At 63.3% G+C, this 20069-nt stretch overlaps 1 protein-coding gene and 1 long non-coding RNA gene across 3 annotated transcripts in view; one reads left to right on the forward strand and one right to left on the reverse strand.

The window, feature by feature from the left end:
* Positions 1 to 20069, forward strand: part of CABIN1 (calcineurin binding protein 1) — a 97983-nt gene that overhangs the window by 60303 nt on the left and 17611 nt on the right.
* On the reverse strand, positions 8269 to 19408 carry LOC115841889 (uncharacterized). 2 transcript variants are annotated; one of them, XR_009566474.2, is made up of 5 exons: positions 18982 to 19408; positions 15350 to 15404; positions 15006 to 15117; positions 14796 to 14889; positions 8269 to 12487 (listed from the first exon to the last, which is right to left on the reverse strand). It is a non-coding gene; the product is annotated as an uncharacterized lncRNA (long non-coding RNA). The 2 variants fall into 2 exon arrangements; XR_009566475.2 differs by having other exon boundaries at positions 15259 to 15404.

The following is a 20069-nucleotide window of genomic DNA, read 5'->3' on the forward strand; positions in this document are numbered from 1 at the left end:
CTTTGGCATGTCACATGGATCCTCAGAGCTTTGGTTTCTTCTGTATTTTCCTTGCTTCCCCTTCACATCTAGAGAAGCCGAAGGGCAGGATTGGCCTGGACAGGAGCCGAGGGGGTCTTGAAGGGTCTGGAGGGATGTGGCAGAGGCTGGTTCTTGAGCCATATGGGCAGAGTGAGGTCCCTGCTGAGAGCCGGCCGGGTGGTAGGTGTCTGGATTCATGGCTTTTCTCCTCTCCCAGGCTTGAGCAGGGGCTGGGCAGGGGCTCCGAGCCTGGGAGCCCTGCTCCTGCCAGCCCTCTCCCTATGGGTATTTTATAGACAAGTGGTAGATCAGTCTGCATGGTACCAAGGGGTTTGCTGTGAAAGAGATGCTCCCTCCCACCCAGATGCCCAGGCCACAGCCACTGTCCCTCATCCTGCCCGCTTTGGAGCCCACGCCCGGAGACGCACACAAGGGCAAAGTGCACGTGCTCCTGCCCCTGGTTTTTCTTCACTTAAGCGTGTGTCTTGGAGGGTGTTTTTTGTTTGTTTGTTTGTTTGCGGTATGCGGGCCTCTCACTGTTGTGGCCTCTCCCGTTGAGGAGCACAGGCTCCGGACGCACAGGCTCAGCGGCCATGGCTCACAGGCCCAGCCGCTCCGCGGCATGTGGGATCCTCCCGTACCGGGGCACAAACCCGTGTCCCCTGCATCGGCAGGCGGACTCTCAACCACTGCGCCACCAGGGAAGCGCTTGGAGGGTGTTTTTGAACTTGCTGTTCTTTTTAATAGCTGCCTGGTCCTCCCATGTGGATGTCCAAGGTTTACTAACCACCCCTATTGATGGACGTTTAGGTTGTTTCCAGTCTTCCACTGTTGCAGACAATGCTGGTATATATGTCTTTGCACACGCGTCGGGGGTCCACTCCTAGAATACACTCTGAGAGACAATTCCTGGGGCAAGGGGTTTGTGGGGCCTTGAAGTTTTAGCAGATGCTACCCTCCGATCCAGCTCCTCCCCAGCCCTGGACTTACTGACTTTCTCTATTATTAAATGGTTTTATGTTTGCTTTTCAGTGGGTGAAAAACACTTGCGTTCTTTGTGAGTGGGACTGTGATGTCATGTAAGCAGTTTTAATTTTTTCTGTGTAGTTTCTACTCAGGTTCATTTTCCTATTGGATTATTGGCCCTTTTGTTATTGATTTATAAGAACTCTTTCTATATTAATGAAAGGGGCCCTTCTTCAGTGTTCTGCAAAACTTTCTTCTGCAGTTGCTGAACCAGAGTGAGAGTCAGGCAGGTGGCTTGGTTCCCCTGAACTCCTGCTTGCTCTCCTTACACGTGGGCCTGAAGAGTGACTGAGGACCCAGTTAGATAAGGGGAAGTGCCTCACTTGGGAGCTGGTGCATGGTTGGTGCTCCGGGAAAGTTTCCCTCTGCCCCCCGCCCCCACACACACACCCCCCGCCCCGTGGTGCTTTGCCCTTAAAGCCTGTGCAGTAATGTTGCAAGGAGGGACCCAACCCCCATTTCTTCCTTCCGGGTCAGGCACCAGCCTTCCTAACAGCGGAGTTTAGGAGGCCAGCCCCTCAGATGCCTGCTCCCCGCAGCTCCTCCCATGGTTTCCAGAGCCTTCCAGAAATGAGTCCCACAGGCTGAACGGGACGTTTTGCACGGTTTTGCCTCTTCTGGGTCAGCTTTTGTTTCTTTGTGCATCGCAGTGAAAGGTTAACCTCTGGGCAGAGAGCAGACAGGTGATGGCACCCCCTTTTATGCAGCACCCGAGGGACAGGCACTCAGGCTGGCTGGTGACAGCACGGCCCCTGCTGAACCACCCACTCTGGCCTTGCCATTGCTGCGGCTGGACCTTCGGGGTGGACGTGTCTTCCAGCCACAGCTCACTCCCAGCGCCTCAGGGAGTGCTGGCCCTGCACGCATTTGTGGGACAGATCTTAGCAGGAGGGATGCCTCCTGCCTTGTTTACGAGGAGTGTTCAGGGCAGCCCTCGGCTGACTGCTGCCCTGGCCAATGTGCTGGGCTGACAGCTGGGCTGGGGGTCAGGACGAGCAGGCTGGCTCTTCTCCCTTCCAGTGCTGGGGTTACTGCCCGGGCCTGGGGTGGGGGCGGGGCAGGGACTGGCCCTGTGAGCAGGTGTGGGGAGGTGAGGGCAGGGCCATCCAAACCCCCACCACCCTGGGCGGTGCCGTCATCCTCAGGGCCTGGGCTAGGAGACCTGCCTCTTAACTTTTACTGGCGATTTCTGAAAATCATGTGAGCCACATTGTCATTGGGCCACATTGTCATTGCAAACCGTTCAGACGCACAGCAAAGCCCACACCCTTGGTCTCCCACCCCAGGCCTCCTGCCCTCCTTAGAGGTACCTCTGTGAGCGGCCGGCTACTCCGTTTTCTCAAGTGTACGTGTACCAAATCAGACAAGTTTGTCATTCTGCTTTAAAAAATATGCCTGCGTGTATATGTGTATGGGGGGGGGTGCTTTTTGGTAACTTGGGCTTTTTCGCCGACACTAAGTCTTGGGGACATTCCCTGTAAGAGATGCAGGCCGCCTGTGGCTGTTTGTCCTCTGGGTCCCGAGGAGGTGCTCGCTGCGGGTCTGTGGACCGTCTCCCTGACAGCCCGTCTCCAAGCACGTCCTCCTGGTGCGGCCAGCACCGGCTGCCGTGGGCCCTGCCGCAGGACACTCGCGGGCTCGCCCCTTTGCGCTTGCCCGGTCGTGCAGGCCTCTGTAGCGTGCTGTGGGGCACAGGGAGAGAGCGGGACCCTCAAGGAGTCCGGTTGACTGGAGGCACGGCTCCCACGGGTAGCGGGTGCTGCTTGGCCAGGGAGGGGGCCAGAGGGAGGCTGGGGCTGAGGCTGCGCCGGCCGGGGCTTCTCGGGGAGCATGAGGGGCCGGGCAGAGGGCTGGGTGCACAGGGGACCGGTGGCCTGGGCCCTGCGGCAGAGGCCTGGTGCACAGCGGCCCAGCCATGCGGTGGGACGAGCATCTGAGGGAGAGCAACAAACTTGGCGCATCTCCATCACCCCCCCGCCCCAAAGACTTGACTGAGGTACTGGCTCCCACCCACCCCTTCTCTGCCGTGGAAAATCCCGTCTGTGGGCCATGTGCCGGGCAGGCTGGATCCTGGCCCTGGGCTTGAGTCCGGAGTGGCCGCAGCCCCACCCAAGGGCCCCACACCCCGCCCTCTCCCGACAGGCAGAACGGTCTGGCCTTTGCCAGAACAGGGCCGGGAGTTGTTGGACATTGCTGGTTGAAGTCCTGCGGCCCTCCCCGCCCTGGCACGGCTTGGCCTGGGCCCTGGGGAGGGACGGGCAGAAGGCGTGTGGCCACATGACTCAGCGGTGCCTCCTCAGGACGACTGTGCAGGGAGCTGGGACCCCATGGAGGACACAGAGGCCTAGGTGGGAGGCAGCGAAGCGGGGCTGGACCTGGGGGTGGGAGCCCTCTGAGCCAGTGCCAGCCCTGAGGGGCCTGCAGAGAGGGGCTGTCCGTCCCTGGGCAGAGGAGACCAGGAAAGCAGAGGCCACGGGCTTGTTTCTGAGTGCCTGGAAGTTTCCACGGCTTCCTGGGCAGGTGTGTGTGCCCCTGGGTGGGGGGCCCGTGGAGGCTGGAGCTCTGTCCAGGGCAAACTTCTCTCCCACTGGTAGTTGATTCGGAAACGTTCCCATAGTAACCAAACCAGAGATGGCTCTCCCTCCTTCCCCAAAATGTTTGCTGATTTTAGCAAGCAGGTTTTTTTTTCTTGTTTCAACCCAGTTTCCAGCCACCGTGAAAGAAGCAAAGGGAGCGAGGGCCTGGCCGGCACTGTTCCTGCTTCCCAGGCTGTGCAGGCGTCGGCGACTGTGGCCTGAGTTTGAGGGAGCGAAAGGGGAGCGCTGGCCTGCGGGGCCTCCACCACGGCTGCTCCCGCCCCATGAAGAGGCCCGCCTCTTCATGGAAAGCAGCCCACGGCTGGCGGTGGCTGGCGGCCCCCAGGGCCGCATCGTCACCGAGAAAAGCACAGACTTTAGGCCCCAGTGGGTTTGGCTCCCAGCCACTCACCCCTTACTCAGCCCACACAGGGCATGGGGTTGCTCATTGGCAGGATGGGCATGATAGGTGGACAGGAGCCCTCGGCACACTCTTGGCCAATCACACAACTCACCCTTAGGACAGGAAGTCAGCCTGCTCCGGGCCCTGGGGCTTGTCTGCGGATCCGGTGGTGCTTCAAGAGGGCAGTGCTGGGGACCAGAAGGGACCTGGTTGGAGGGTGGAAGGGCCTGCCCTGGCTTGAGTGGGGCAGCCTGAGATGTGGATGTCGTCATCCCCACCCACCACCTGGGCCCCCTTCTGTGTGTCCTGGCTCTACTGTCAGTGCCTGTGGATGCAGCTGTGTTCGTTCTTGTCACTGCTGCAGATGCCACTGTCTGGCTGTCCCGGGGCGCCTCTACCTGCCCTCTCCCCCGTGGATTGGCGGCTTCAGTTCTTCACTGGTACAGGAGGGCTGCTTCTCCCCAGTGCCAGGGGCTCCACGACGAGCACTCCTTACCCAGTGCTCCCACGCACGCCTAACGGCTCTGCCGATCTGGGCCAGGTGCCTTCCCGCCGGCCACTGCCCTGCCCCTCCGGGCACTCAGAACCGAAGGAGACTCTCATTTTGGCCCACCTGTGGGGTGACCAGGGGGACTGGAGCACCTTCCCACGCCCAGGCCTGTGCCTTTGCCTGGGCTCTGGTGTACTCTCCTCTGCAGCCACCACACACCCTGTGGTTCTGTTTGTCCTGACTCCAAGTTGCTTAAACTGATGGGAGATACAGTCATCAGGAGTCATCTTTGTTTCATTAAGTGTTTGTGCCCTGGAGCCTGGTGGCTCACTGAGGGCCCTGATGTGGGAGGAAGGGCCCCCTGGTTGGGCAGCCAGCTGCCAGACAGCTACCTACCAGAGCTGGGGGAAGGAGAGAAGGTCTCTAAAGCCCCTGGCACCCTGTGCTTCTTGGCAGGAATCCGTCCCACTGATCCTACTCTGACTTGCTACCGGTTGGCTGTGTGACCTGGGGGGTCCCCCAACCCCACCCAGTTGCAGATGCCGGTGTTAGGGAGGGGCAGGTGCAGCGGGCCCACCGCCCAGGCCAGGGGCCTCTGAGCCCCAGCTATTGCCCAGCCCCAGGTATGGCCCACTGTGTAGGTCAGGCCTCAGCCAGCACCCTTCCCCCAGGGAGAGAGCCCATGGTGCTGGGCAGGGCCTGGCCTCTAGAGCTCAGTGCGCCTGGGCATCCCTAGGTGGGGGCCTCATCTAGAACAGCATTGCCATTGCCCCCTGATGCACCCCCAGCACAGTGCCCGGCAGGCGGGTGTGCCTGGTAAATGTGAATCCCTCCCGCCCTCTAGAGGTCCCTGGGACGAGGTCAGCTAGGAAGCAGCAGCCCCTAGCGAGGGGGCGCCCAGCCCCGGCCAGGCCCTGGGGTCTGTGCCTGGGACAGCCACCTCCTGTTGCGGGGCCTGACTCGGCCCCTCTTCCCCCGCCCTTCCAGCTCAGCGCCGGGTGGGCCCGTGGGCAGCCCCTGCCTCACTTGCATACACCCATTGACTGAGCCAGTGGTACCGCCCCCGGACGCCAGCCTCAAGTTCAGGGCCTTTGGAGGCTCAACCCAGGGAAGAGGTGTTGGTCTCCACCCAGTTAATTATACGCACCCGCCCCTGGCAGCGGGGCTTTGTGCTGCCTCCTGGCAGTAAACAAGCCACGCGGCGTGTCCCTGTGGGGCATTCCGGCCTGCGGGTGCCCCGGCATGGCTTCTCCAGTGTGGAGTCTGCCCGCCCGCTTGGGCCGGGGCCAAGACAGCCAGGAGAGGAAGCGCCCGCCTGACAGCAGACCGACAGCTTTTCCGAAGTTGGTCCCGCCCACGTCACCTTCCCTCCACTCGGGCCTGGCTGTGGACCCGATCACCTTCCACCTCGGCTCGTCCCTCTGCCCACACCTCGAGGCGAGTGTCGCCTGGGTGTTAGACCAGCTCGTGCCAGGCCCTGGGCCGGTTGACAGCAAGATCCAGGGGCCACAGGCCAACCCACGCAGTGGCTGGATTATTAGTCCCGTTTCACAGAGGCGCCAGTAGGTGAGGTGCCTTGGCCGAGGTCCCACAGCCAGTCTAGGCCGGAGGAGGGATGTGGACCTTGTGCTCTCTGGTGCTGAAGCCGCGGGTGGCAGCCGGCAGTGCCTGTGAGGAGGAAGGGCGGAAGGCCAGCGCTGGCTTCACACTGGGATTGGCCCATTTGGCGATAAGCAGGATGGTGGCCTGGGCAGGGGGCACGGCCATCTAGCCCTGCCCTGGGAGGTGAGGCCGCGTGCCAGGTTGATGGGGGGCCGGGGTCAGTAGTGGCCACGGTGTAGACCAGGGCCTCCCCTGGGCAGCGGGGCCATGTGGACATGGCCTCAAGCGACTGGCTGGCTGGGCCCGGCCACCTCTCTGTGTAGACCCCCAGGCCCACCTGCTGGGGCTCCCGAGGCACAGCACAGCGACAGAGGGAGGCCAGAGCATCTGTGCCTGGTCTGGCCCGGTCTTGGACGGGGGGGCAATGGCAGGACTGGCGCCATTTACAGGCGCTCACTCTGGTCCCCACAGCACGTCTGTGGTGCTCAGGCACTGTTATTGTCCCCGTGTACAGAAGGGGAGGTTGATACCAGTGGGCATTTTAGGCTGTTAAAACCAAAAGCCCTTTTCTAGTCTCTGTCCACCAGGCTGGACAGCTGAGCTTGTGGCCCTGTTTCCGGGCCCTGTTCACAGCCCCTCCCTGGCTGCCTTGGCTGCTGTGGGTCCTGGGAGAGAATGTCAAGTGGGCCTCTGCACAGTAGCTGCCAGCAGCCGTGACAGCGGCCAGGGCCCTGGGAAGGCTGGTTCTGTTATACCCCCTTTGAATGAGGTGCAGGGCCCAGGGAGTAGCCCAAGGTCACACAGCTAACAAGTGGCCAGGCTGGGATTTAAATCCAGGTGGGTCCCACTCCAAGGCCTGCTCCCTTAGCAGCTGTGCCATTCGGAGTTCAGCAGCCACATCTGGGCTCTAGAGAGTGTGGGTGTCGGGGAGGTGAGTGTGGTGGAGGTGAGTGTGGCAGCTTGTATCCTGCGCCTCTGCCCCCTCCTGGGATGGGGGGGAGGACCCTCGCCCCTCCCTTTCTCTGAGACCTCCTGGTGGCGAAGCACTCTGTGCACGGCCCTTGATTACCTTCCATCATGCCATGAGTGAGGCCCACTCTTGAGGGGCACCAGGTCTCTGGGGGAGGCGACTAGGTGAACAACAGCTGGGGGAGCCCAGAGCTCGCAGTGGGTTTGCCATCACTTTTGCACACATGCTTTTTGAGACCCTCAGGCCTGAATAAAGCCCCACCACTCTTGGAGGTCAGAGCCCGTAACCTGAGGGTGAGCAGGAGGTCGAGAGAGGCAGAGGAGGTGGCGTGGGGGTGCCTGCACCACAGAGCAGTGGGAGCCGTGGGGTGACCCCGTGCCCGCAGGGACGGGCCAGGTCCTCGCAGGGCAGAGGGGCTGGCAGGGGGCAGACGTGACACCAGCTGACGCAGGCGTGCTGGAGCGGCCGGGCTGGGACAGGGCCAGGTGCGCTGCTGGCCTCCACTCCTCTGGGCGGCCACCACTCACAGCAACGCATCACCGCTCACAGCAGCGCGTTGCATCCTTAGAACCCACAAGGTGTTGGTCGTGCCATCGTCCCTGCCTTACAAAGGAGGAAACTGAGGCCCAGCCACACTGCAAGTGGGCGCCTGAGATGGGATCCAGACATTCTGAAACAAGTCAGGGCCATGGGAACACAGCCAGTGGACGGACCCCAGAGACAGGCAAGGACGGGCCCAGCGCACCTTCCTGGACCGACAGGGTGACAGGCAGGGCCATAGGGACAGAGAGTGTGAGGGCGCAGGTGGAGGTGGGCCCAGGGGTGGGCCCTGGGTCTGCGTGGGCGAGTGGGACACAGGGCGCCCCTGCAGGCCCACAGTTCATCGTCCTACCATTTACCTGAGGATGGTTCAGTTCCACGTGCTGGTGTCGACTGATTCCCAGAAGAAACTGGGATTCCTTGTCACCAGTGGACACCCCTCCCGGTCCTCTGTTCCTGTCCCCACTCTCGATGGAGGAGGACCGTGGCAGGTCACCGCCTGCCCCATCCTCGCTGAGATCACTGAGGCCGTGCACAACACCGTCCTGACGTCAGGGTAAAGGACACCCAGTCACGTCAGTGGGAATTAGAGAACAGAAAAGAAGGGAAAAGTTTAAATTAAGGAAATCGAACACTGGGCTGTAGTAGGAATTGCTGCTGTGGCGCTATTTTTAGCTTTATTGAGTTGATTGATGGGCCGGTTGCAAAAGCAAAGTAAACAAAAGAATCACTTCAAGTTCTCCAAGGGAAAAGGCCCAGTTTTTAAGAGTCTTTAGACGGTTAGCAAGCTTGTGACTTCTTAGCATCACTCTGAGCTCTCCTTCCTTCCCGTGTCCTCGGCTCTGCAAGCTTCATGGGACTTCACAGCCTCCAGCCCACTGGGCCCGGTTCAGCCTGGAGCAGGTGCCCAAGGCCTTCCCTTCTGTAGGATGCCCCGGCCCCACCCTGACAGGACCACAGCGGTCATAAATCCCTGCCCGAGCCAAGCCACCCCCATTCACAGCTAGACTTTAAAAACCAATCAGACATAATCAGCCTCTGGTCGGGCTGCCCCCACGTGCATTTTTGCCAGGCCCTTGGGGACAGTTTCTGTGTCCAGGTGTGGGCTCACTGCTGTGGCCATGCCAGGATGCCCTGGCAGAAGGCGGCACCCCACCATGATGGTCCCCCAGTGGGGCACGGGACTTGCCCCGGGTCCCACATCCTGCGGGCAGCCTCCACCCCAGAGTTTCTGGCCAGCCCCGGGACAGCAGTGTTTGTATCCGCATCCAGAATGGTCAGGAGCTTGCTGTGCAACATTCCTGAGAGAAGAACATTTTCCAGTGTGCACTGCTTTTCCCACTGCAAGTTATTTCTCAGAGGCTTGCTCCTGGAATCAGTGTCTCCGCTGAGTCTTTCTGAGGCAGGCACGTATCAGGCTCAGCTTCATCCCCCTGGGACACTGCCCCAGGCAGGCGCCGTCTGGAGGGCGGCAGGGGGGCAGCTTCCGGAGGAGGCCCAGGGCCCTCTTGAGGGTTTGGAAAGTGGAGCAGGGCAGGCAGCGGCTCAGACCACGGATGGCAGGGAGCCGCAGGGAGCCGTGGGAGAGGGCCGAGGGAGGGCTGTGTTTCCTGAGGCCGCAGGAGCAGGACCCAGCGGGGCAGGGCCAGGAGGAAGGGGGCTCCCTGAGGCCTTGGCTGTGGCAGAGTCACTGCAGGAACCTGTCCTTTGGGAAGGAGGATGCTTGGCTATGCCAGTCTCTGCTTAGTCCTCTTGGCCCATGGAGTGCTGGGGCTCACTCCGGATGCAGGCCCTCCCTGTGGCTCCCGGCCTGTGGGAGGGCAGTGGCTGTGGCCTGGCCCCTGGGCTGAGGTGGGAAACAATGTCAGGGAGCAGGCCTCTGCCATGGAAGGGAGGCCACAGGGCTTGCTTCCATGGGGCACAGAGGAGCTCGGGGACAGCAGACATTTCCTCCTCCCTGCGGCCCCATGATTCCCATCTCACGGTGAGCAAACTGAGGCCCAGCATCGCGCAGCCCGCAGGGAGCAGAGCTCGGATGCTTCTCACCTCCTGCCCACCGCCCTCCCCACCCAGCCTGCGCCCAGCCCGGCAGGAGTGGAGGTTCAAGCCCACCTCCGCCCTGGGCATCATCCTGCTTGCCTGGCCCTGATTAGCTGGCCCCACCCCAGCCCAGCAGGAGGGACTCTGAAGACCACAAGCCCTGAGCCACAGAGCCAGGGAGTGTGGGGGCTGAGGCTGAGCCAAGGCTTGCTGCTTTTGCCGGGGGGCCGCCCCCGTGGGCCGGCGCACCTCTGACCGAGTCAGGTGCCCTGTGACTGCACAGACCCAACCTCCTCATTTGTGAGATGGGGGATGTAAACGTCCAGCGCTTGGCACTCGAGAGCCCTGTGGTCCCAACAGTGTCAAGATGGCCACAAGCCACACACTGGGCCCCAGGGAGCAGCCTGGTGCCATCAGGACGTGGCCATTCCGGGCCCACCCCTGCCAGAGTGCGTGACTGCCTTGCCATCACGTCTCCAAACACCTGTCTCGACAGTGAAAGCAGTGGGCAGGAGCATCCCCCCCACAGAGGGTTCTGGGGGTGGGAGGGGCAGGGTGGAGCGCAGCTGAGGGTCCCTAAGGGGTCTGGCAATGGGTGGGGGCATAGGGGAGGGCAGAGTGTATCTGGTGGCCTTTGCCTGTCCCCCATCCCCTCAGGGCACCGTGCCTGTGGCTGCTGCTCATTCACCTCCCCTTCCTTGCGGGCTTCCCAGGTGTGCCCTGGGTAGCTCAGAGTCATCCTGAGCTGGAGTGGAAGCCCCAAGGGAGGACGGCCTTCCTGTGGCGATGGGCGCTGGCCCAGGAGCCCGAGCACAGGGCTGGGCGGCACCCCCATGGCGTGGAGCCGGGGCTGCTGCAGGGGGCTGGAGTGTGGATGCCCCAGCGCCCCGTCCACATGGGGCCCGACCCACAGATCTTCCGGTGCGCCTGCTCTGGGCGTAGCCATGCTGCCCTACCTTCGTGGTTTAGCCCTGCTTTTGACTTCCTGGTCCCGACCCTGACCTCAGTTTCCCCATCTCCAAAGGCAGGCCAGCTGGATGAGGTCAGTGGTTTTCCAACCCTTTTTCCAAAAGAGCCCTTTCTCACACACCCCACTGGGAAACACAAAAGGGCAGCTGCTCCCGCAGAGACAGGAAGGGCCGGGCCCACCTGCTTCGGCTGCACCACCACCGCCTGCTCCCCAGAGGAGGGGCATGAGCCCTGGGGAGGCTACGGGGTCTCTGCCCTGCCACCACACTGCCCACCCAGACAGGGCTTCCCCAGCTCAGGGCCCAGGCCGTCTTTCTGGGGTGGCTTCAGTCTGGGAATTTCTCTCTCTCTCTTTTTCCTTCCACTTTTCCTATTTGGAAAGTTTGACCAAGTTGCTTCTGAGAAAGCGGCATTGGGTTTGAAATCCAAACCAGAGCTGAGGGCTCCAGGGGCCCCGGCCTGGTTTCCATGGTGATGGGCTGTGACCACCACGTGCCTCTGGGGGCAGAGCATGTACTCCCTCACAGGCCAGGGTGAGGCCACTCAAAGGCCGCCCACGCCCTCACCCTCAATTCTGCTCCTGGCCAGCCTCAGGCCCTGCACCATGCCTGGCCCCACCCATAGCTGGTGGCTTTGGGCGAGCTGCTCAGTATTGGTAAGACTCAGTTTCTTCATCTGTAAACTGGGGCTGACCAGACCCACCTCACGGGGTTATCGAGGATCACGGGAGACCATTACCACATGTGCCCCGGGGCCACTGTGTCCAGGAGAGGGTCCAGGAAGGCCCCGGAAGGAGGAGGAGGCAGCTGGGGGAAGGGACTTCGTGGAAAAGAGCACACAGGCTCACTGGGGTCCGTGTGGGAAGGAGGCGAGGTGGCTCGGGGCCAGTTCGGAAGGATGTGCAGGAATTTGGTTGATTAAAAACAAATTTTGAAACGTTGATCTCTAATTAGGTATAAGAAGTCTAAAATTAGGGTATGCCAAAGCAGGTGGAGCTTCCCCAGGAAGCCCAGCCCCTCGCCAGGGTGGCACTGACTCTCAGATAACGTCCTGTCACACCCACCCCGCAGCTCCCCATGTGGGGACACTGGCAAATTTGCTTAGGACAGACGAGCAAGGGCCCGCTCCGGGCTGCAGGGGAGGCCGCCCCAGCCCCAGCGGCTCAGTGCTGGGCTTTATTTCCAGAGAGGGACCCGCCTGGCCCTACTCAGAGGAGGGGTGGGGAACCCTGGGCTCCAGGCCCCTCTTGGGTGGGCAATGAAGCCGGCCCTGCAGCAGGGGCACCACGGGAAACCCAAGAGGAGGAGATGGTGGTGCTCGGGCGCAGCGAGCTCTCGGAGGGAGGGCTCGACCTGCGGGAGCCCCTGCCTCAGCCCCCTTTCCTCGGGGCCGGGTGTGAGCAGTGCACCCGGCACCCTGCGTGTGCCGAGGGTGCAGGAGAGGGGGTCGGCCAGCTACAGCAAGGGGAAGGGGGCAAGGTGGCCGGACAGACCAGGGAGAAGGTGGTCCAGGAGAGGGAACAGAGAGAGGCCAAATGGCACATGAGGGTCGGCACTGGGTGGGGCAGGTGGTGCTGGAGAGGGCAGGGCTGGCTGTCCCCAGGGCTGCCCACGTCCATGGTCATCCAGAGGTACGTCCGGGGGAGGGTGCACTCTAGCCAGAGAGTGATTGGATATGTGCTGCGACGCTGCTTGGCTTGGGTCGTGAACTCAGGCCTCTGCAAGTTCCGCCACCTGCCAGCACGAGCGTCCGGCAGGTGTGGGGGCCCTGCTCCCAGGGGCCGGTCCTCGTCCTTGTTCCTCACAGCTCAGTGGGAGGCCCCCAGGCCACAGCAGAGGCTGCACGGCGCCCTAGAGAGGGGAGGAATGCTGCGCTTGTAACATCTCACATTTGTTCTTCTGGTTCGGGGCACCCCTCAGGTTGGGGACAGAGCCCTGCTCTGCAGGACACGCCTGGACGAGTTTGTTCCCCTTCTGATGTTCTACACGAGTGTGAAGGGTTTGGGGGAGGTGGCGGGTTGTAAGCCTGCTTGGGACCTGAACGCCAGTGGAGGCACCAGCTCTGCCTGGGATGTCGGCTTTGTCTGTGGTCAGTGCCTGACCCCCGCCACCCCTTCAGCTCAGCCCCTCCCTGCATGAGGATCCTGTGCTGGTCATCCAGGGAAGACACCTGGCACAGGCCACGGCTACTGCCACCACTTGTGGCCTGAACCTGGCTCCACTTACTCAGCACAGATGCCCCCGTGTCCATAAAGGCCACTCATTAGGAGCCAGGGGTCAGATGGTGGATGGGTTGTCCTAGTTTTCTCCATGTGCACATCAGACATGGCTTTTCTAGGATGCGGGCTCCCCTCCTGAGATGAAACGGAAGCAGCTCAGCAGCCCTCCAAAGACTGGGCTATTCTAGAAGCCTGGACGGTAGCTCTCATTTCCAACCCTGACGTGGGGCGGGCTCAAAGGAGCCAAGTGTTAGCGCCCTCTTGCTCTGAGGAGGCTCTCTTGGGCCCCATCAAACACATGCCAAGTCCCAGATCACCCCGAGAGGCATCAAAGCCTGCTGGTGTCTCTTCTCCTCGCTGCCCATTCCCCAGACCCCTGACAGTCCCTCTCTCCATGAGGCCACGTGCAGCCCCACTGCACACACTAGGCACCCCTTGCCCTCCACGTGGTCCCACTGGCTGTCCCTGATCGTCCCAGCCACCCCCACCCCTGCCGCCATGTGGGGAGATCCCTGTCCAACAGCATCCAGCCCACAGGCCTGCCTCTTCTTCCTGAAGCTGCTCTGTCCCCCACCCCAACCTTGTTTCTCTCCCTCTGAGGCCAGCTCCGTTCCTGAGCCCCCAGCTGGGCTGGAATTGCCAGGTCAGCCAAGCTGACATGGGCCACGGCTGTGTCAGTGCCTGCGCACAACAGCCCTGGCATCCATGACCGAGACCCTGGCTCCGCCCCATGGTGACTGGGGCCTTGGGCAGGCCCTGCAGGTCAGGCACTGTGGAGGTGCATGCATACTCGTGTGCTCATCCCCGCAGAGCTGAGCGTGGCATGGGCACAGCTGTCTGCTGAGGTGGATGCTGCCCCGGACCGAGGGACAAGGGTCCTTGCGCCCGGCCCTCTTTGTTTCCCTGGGCAGGTCCTTGTTCCCCACCTGTGTCCTCACTCATGGGTCAAACAGGCAAAACAGCTGGACTCAGTGACATCAGCGATACTTTGCAGCTGCAGAGCATAGTCTGAGCCGCTTTTGAGCGCCAGAGGCTCTAGTGAGAATGAGATGGGGCTGCAGCTGGGGTCTGTGTGCCCGGGGTGGAAGGCGAGCTGCTTTCTCAGCTGTCAGGGAAAGGAGAGGAAGCTGGCTGCCGTGGGCCTGTGAGGCTGGCACGCTACCGGCAGAGAGATTGCTCAGGCACACGACACACAGAGCCAGCATCCCATAGCGGGGAGGCCTGCACCTCCAGACCAGCTGGCAGCTCAAAGCTCCAGTGCTGAGAATTTGGACTGTTAACTCTAAGAAGCAGTCTTGCTACCTAAAAGGCAGTGTTGGACTTAGCCTGGGGAAGACTGGGGTTAGGTCAAGGTGGGGGCTGGGGTAACGGCTGGTGGAAAGGAACCAGGAGCAGCCTGCAGGTCTGCGTTGGGTCAGGTCTTGAGAAGGATGGCCGTGAGAGGCCACTGGGCCACGTGGTCCCGTGGGCAGCGCAGCCGGTGGCACTTTGGCCAGCAGCTAGCTCTAGGTCTGGGTCTTGGCTTTGCAGGGCCAGGAGCCACCTCTGCTGGGGGTGCAGGCCTGGGGCGTGTGACGCAAAGCACAGGTGCGTGGTTCCAGGGAGGGTGTGGCCACTCGAGGGGGCTATGCTGCCCGCTGAGAGGAAGGTGGCCAGAGAGGTGTGAGCAGGCCCGCCACACGCTCTGCATGCCGCCCCGGGTGCAGGCCTGGGCTCTTGCACACGTTGGTCCGTTAGTCTGGCTTCCACTCCCCGGTCCACCACACGCCTCTTGGCCTTGGAGTCTTCCTTTCCACTTGCATAGGGATGACAGCCTCTACCCCAAGGCTACTGTTTGTCCTCTGCTGCTCCTCACTCAACACGGACGCCTTGAGACAGTCTGGACCACCTTCAGGCCAGGGACTACTCACACAGACAAGGCTGGAGTTGTCCAGTCTCACCTTCTCTGGCTCCTTCTGGCTTTGGCGGCCATCCCTGGGCTCCCGGGCTCACAGCTCCCCCTCTGCAGCCCCGACGGGTGTGCAAGTGCTTCACCTAAGAGATGGTGGCAGAGCAGAGAATGAACGGGGATAGTCAGGTGGGGGCCGCAAGAGGAAAGCTGGCCGCCCGACTTCCCAGCGTGGACACGGGTGCAGCCCCGGCCTGCCTACCTGCCCGCTGGCCGCCCAGGGGTACTGGGTGGATGGTGGCTGGGGATGTGAAGGTCAGGACTTCCCAGGGCTGGCCCTTGACCGGGGCTGGACCAGAACCTCTCCCTTAGGGCTGAAGAGAAGAAAGACAGGGTCCTGTAGGCAGTGAGGCTGCCCGGGGTGAGGGCCATGTGGGGAAGGCCTGGGCTCTGAGCCGAGGGCAGGAAGGGGCCTGTGTGTGGGCCGTTTCCTTCCCCAGCTCAGCCCTGCCCACCTCTTTCTCCTGCTGGCCCCCAGTCCGCCATCTGGAAGAGGTCAACGAGTAAGGTCCAAGGCAGGGGAAGGTGGCTCTCAGGGCCAATTACCTCTTGCCCTTGCCACCATCTTCCTTGTCTTCTTGGTCACCCACAGGTCCTGGGGCTAGAGTGGGGAGAGGGGTCTGTCAGGCAAAGCCCCCGTGGGGATCAGGTGATGTCCTCAGATGTTTGTTTTCTTCTTATGATCGATTGTTGAAGTTTGCTCTGGGGGATTAAGGTTAGGTGTCCCTTGGAGAGGCAGCGGGGCACCCTGATAGCGTGGGGCTCATCCTGCCCTGAGGTCAAGGGGCTTCTCAGGTGCTGGGCCTGTCTTCAGCCCAGGGCCGTGCACCCCCCTCTGCATCAGTCCTCCTCCCAGGAGCCTGCCAGGCTCAGGCAGTCCTGGGGCGCTCGCTGTGACTAGGCCAGTGACAAGGGTGACTCCGGGGCAGGCTGGAGCACACCCTTCAGCACCCAGGCAAGGTGGCCAGGGACACCTGCCCCCCCCGCCAGGATTAACCCCGAACAGCCAGCTCACAGGTTAGACCAGCCCCTCCCTGCTCACAGGGGCTCCTGCTGGCCGTGGGGGAGCAAGGTCAGGGTGGCCCCGAGGGTGGCATAGTGGTGCAGGAGCTCCCACCCTCTTAGGCCCTCAGGGTGGCCCTGAGGTGGGGAGCAGCTGTTTCTCCAGGGCAGTAGTCAGAGGCCTGTGTCCTGCACGTCCAAGTGCTTTGTGGGCGATTAGGACCTGCATAGGGTGCTGACAAGTGCCAGGTGGGGCACAAGGTTTTCTCAGGCCCCAGAAGTTCTCAGGCCCACCAGTCCCACAGCTATCACAGTGCTGTTGCATGAAGCCCCGGGGGGGATCCCCATGTGCACAGAAGTGTTTCCCCCTGGGGGGTCAGGGAGGGTGGTCCCCACTTCCTTGTTCTGCGGCCTGGCAGCTAGAGACGGTGATGCCCATCTCTTGGGGCTCTGGAGAGGGCTGGGGTGCAGGGTGCCGTGTGGTGCTGGAGCAGGCCAAGGAGGTGGAGCCCTCAGGTGCCAGCATTTGCCCGGGGCATCTCCCCAGAGCCCCTGAGCTCCCCTCGCCCACCATGGCCTCCCTCCTGCTGTGACAGCAAGACCCTGAGCCCCGGGCTGCCCCCACCCGCTGCTTCCAAGCTGTGTGGGAGGCCTCCTGCACACAGGGGCCTGTTTCCAGAGAACTACCCGTTCCACACACACCGTTTCTTTCTGGCCCAGATGTGATGCCCACACACATCTTCAGCCTCCCTGGGTCTGACTCGACCTGTGCAGGGCATGAGCGTCCCATGTCTGCTCTAGCCCTGGGGACAGCTGGGGGGAGTGTCCCCACCTCTTCTGGAGCCGGCCAGGCCTGGGGATGGCTCTCAGCCATACTAGACTTCCTGCTGTGTGACTCTGAACCTGTCCCCACGTGTGGGTGTCATGACGACATGAGTGTGGACAGTGAACAGCTGTTGTGACTTGAGGACGTGCGGCGGGAGCACTCCTCGCCTGAGACCCAGCCCAGTGGGCATAGCCTCAAGGTGGCCTGTCTCCCTGCAGCTGTGTGGCCTCTGGGAGCCCAGGGCCAGACAGAGAGTCCTGATCCTCCAGGGAGTGTGAGCCACTGCCTCTGCGCCCCCCGGAGGGAGGGCAGGCAGGGAGTGCACAGCCCCCTGGCCGAAGGTTGGCCTTGGGCCGATTGGACTGGGGGCACGTGGCAAGCCTGGGAAAGCTGGTGGGCAGGAGCCAGCCGGGGCAGGACAGGTGGAAACTATCTGGCTTGGGGAGATGTCACCAGGACAAGTGTCACCAGGATAGGGACCTGGTGGATCTGAGGCATCTGGGTGTTTGGGGAGGGAGGAAAGAGCCGGGCCCTCGTGGTGCTGAGGTGGGGGAGGGATGGCGGGGAGGCTGGTGCCTGGCCGGGGGGCTGCGCCTTTGCTCGGCCTGTCCTCAGCTGGGTTAGGAGAAGCAACCAGGAGCTGGTGGATAATTCCAGGGCGGCCGGCTCCACAGGAAGCCAGAGAGGAAGGTGCTGTGTGCTCGCTGGGGCTGTGGGTGCCGGGGGCGTCCCTCTGAGCCCACTCCTTTCAGAAGGGGCACAGTCCCGCTCCTGGCACCCGCAGGCCTCTGCAGGGCTGCCACATGCCGAGGCTGAGGGGCTCCTGAGCCTGCCTGGCTTCTGCCCAGCCCCACCCCTCCCCGCAGTGTCTTCTGCTCTTGGGGCCTCACAGCCAACTGGAAAATGAGCCCCCTCCCAGCTGGAAAGCCCCCTAGGGGATGCCATGATGCCCCTGTCCTGCCCTCCCCGCTGAGGATGGGCCTGGGAGAGGCTTCACTCCAGCTCCCACTGCCCCACTGGGTCAGCAAGGACATCGCCCACTCACCCACTCCTCTGCCCTGCACCGGGCCCTCGGGGCACAACTCCAGCGGCCCCGCGCACAGAGCTGCCCCGTACAGGGCGAGGACAGCCCCAGCCCAGCGCGTTGCTGGCCCCTGTCGCCCTGCCTTCCGCACTCCTGGCCGCCCCTACCCGGCTCGGCCTGGGATGCCAGGTCCCACAGCCTCCCGCGGTGAGGGCTGTGCCCCCCGTACCCTCAGCGGCCCGGCCCGGAACCCGCGAGTGTTTGCCGGCAAAGTCAGCCGTGCCGCTGGGCCCGCTTCCAGGCCGAACAGCGAGCGAGCGCCCGCGCCCCGTCCGGCCCCGCCGCCCCGCCCCGGCCCTCCGAGCCAGCGAGCGAGCGAGCCTCCGCGCCATGGCCCGGCGCCCGCCCTAGCTCCCTGCACAGATGCCACGGCGGAGCCGGCGGGTAGGAACTTGCCCGGGGCGGGGGGCGGGGGCCGGGCCGCGACAGTGTCTCCCCTCTGCCCGCAGGCTCTGCGCTCTCCCGAGCTTTGGCTCAGTCCTCCGGGCCGGCTCACGCGGCCGCCCCCCGCCTGGCCCCCGGCCCGCCCGGCGCAGCAGGAAGCCCGCGGGCCGCGGTTTCCCGGGCGCCGCGGCAGAGGAAGTCGGCAGGCGGCGGGGTCGCGGCGCCCCCTGTCCCGTCCGGGTCCCCGCACAGCGCCAGGTGGGCGGCGGGCGGACCGGGGCGGGGGGACCCGGGGGAGAAGCCCGCCCGCGAGCCTGGGGCGAGCCCAGCCGACCCGCCGGGGACGCAAGTGGGCGCGCGGGGGTGTGCGCTGCGCCCGCCCCGCGAAAGCGAAAGCCGCTAGCTCGCCGACCCAGCAACTTCGCGGCGGGCGGCGCGGACCGGGAGCTGCGCGGGCCACTACCGGGGATGGTGAGCCGGCCGGCGGGTGGGCAGCGGCACCCCGCGCCGTGCTTCCCCGGCTATAAATAGCTGCCGTGCGGGGGTGGGAAGATGGTGCCGGGGCTTGGCGAGCGCCTGGCCTACTCCAAGCCCCGGGCTGGGCCGGGACCCTGCCCCGCCGCAGAGTGGGCGGGAGGGGGCGGAGGGGCTCGGCGCGGAGGCGAGGGGGGCCCGGCGGAGTTGCCGGGTGGGCTGCCTCCGCGCTCTTAGTTGTTTGTCATTTCTGCTTCTCCCCGGAGGGGGAGGGGACGGACGGCCTGGCAGTTCTGGGGATCCCGTGTGCGACATCTTATTTGGCAGAAGAGGCTGGAAACGGGCGGGCACCGGCCGCAGGCAAATTGTAGGCTTCCCCAGCCCTTGCCTGCGCTGGGGACTCGTTACCTGTGGATGGCGCGGGGAATCCCTTTCCCTTCGCAGCCCAGCTTGGACGGCTCCTGGGGGCAGGGCCAAGGCGCCCCTGGCGGCCTCTGTGCAACCCTGCGGCCAGAGAGGTGGCTCTGATGGTTTTGCAGAGGAGGCTGCAGGGCTTCCTGCCCCCAGGCGTGTTCAACCTCGCCCGCCCCTGGCGCGCCCTTAACCGAAGGCCTGGAGCAGGATGGTGGCTCCGATTGCTGTGGGAGGTGCAGGGCCCTTAGCTCTGCAGGGCATCAGGAAGATGGGGAGCTGGCAACCTGGAAACGCAGTCCTGGCCCCAAAGGCCTCAGGACTCCACCAGGGCAGTTCCTGGAGGTGATGGAGCCATCTGGGCCGGCGGTGGGAGAGGTGATGCCGTGCTGGCCTGCCTGTCTGTGATGTTCACCCTACTTGGGGGCAGGCAGGGCGGAGCGGGAAGAGCTGGGTAGGCTGAGTTCTGCTGCCAGCTCATCTCCCTGTTGGCTGTGTGCCCTGGAACTAGTCTCTCCGGGGGAGGTGTAAGTGGGGTCATGTGTGGGAGAAGCTGGGAAGGTGCCCTGTGAGTACTGTCGGCCCCAGGGACTCATGGGCACCAGATGCAGCCCTGCCCTCTCCACCCTTCTCTGAGTGGTCTCGCTGCTTGGGAGGTTTGCGTGGGCTTACAGGTAACAGGTGTCTCCCCAAGCCTGTGGAGGGCGCCGGTATTCTCCCCAGGGCTGCTCTTGACCTCAAGGCCTCACAGTCAAGATACCGACGCTTTCTTTGCTCGGCTCAGGGTTGGGCTGCGGCACCGAAGCTGTCCTGGAAACAAAGTTTTTATGCTTCTCTGGGAAAAAAGACTCCTAAGCTCCTACCCTGACACCCCTTCTTGCTGAGGGGCTCCCTCTCACCCTCCTGCTCCTACAGCCCCCAGCCCACTGCTCCTCGGAGTGGGATGCCAGCAGGCTCTCCTGGCCTCGCCTGCTCGGAGCGCTGAGTCACTGCTGCACCCATGCCAAGGGGGTGGGCTGCAGGAATCCCTCTGCCCGGGAGGCGGGCTCTCCCTGGGGTGCTCACAGCATCGTGTTCTCTGTGAA

This window comes from Globicephala melas, chromosome 13 (genome assembly GCF_963455315.2).
Source record: "Globicephala melas chromosome 13, mGloMel1.2, whole genome shotgun sequence".
In the NCBI taxonomy this organism is placed as follows: domain Eukaryota; kingdom Metazoa; phylum Chordata; class Mammalia; order Artiodactyla; family Delphinidae; genus Globicephala; species Globicephala melas.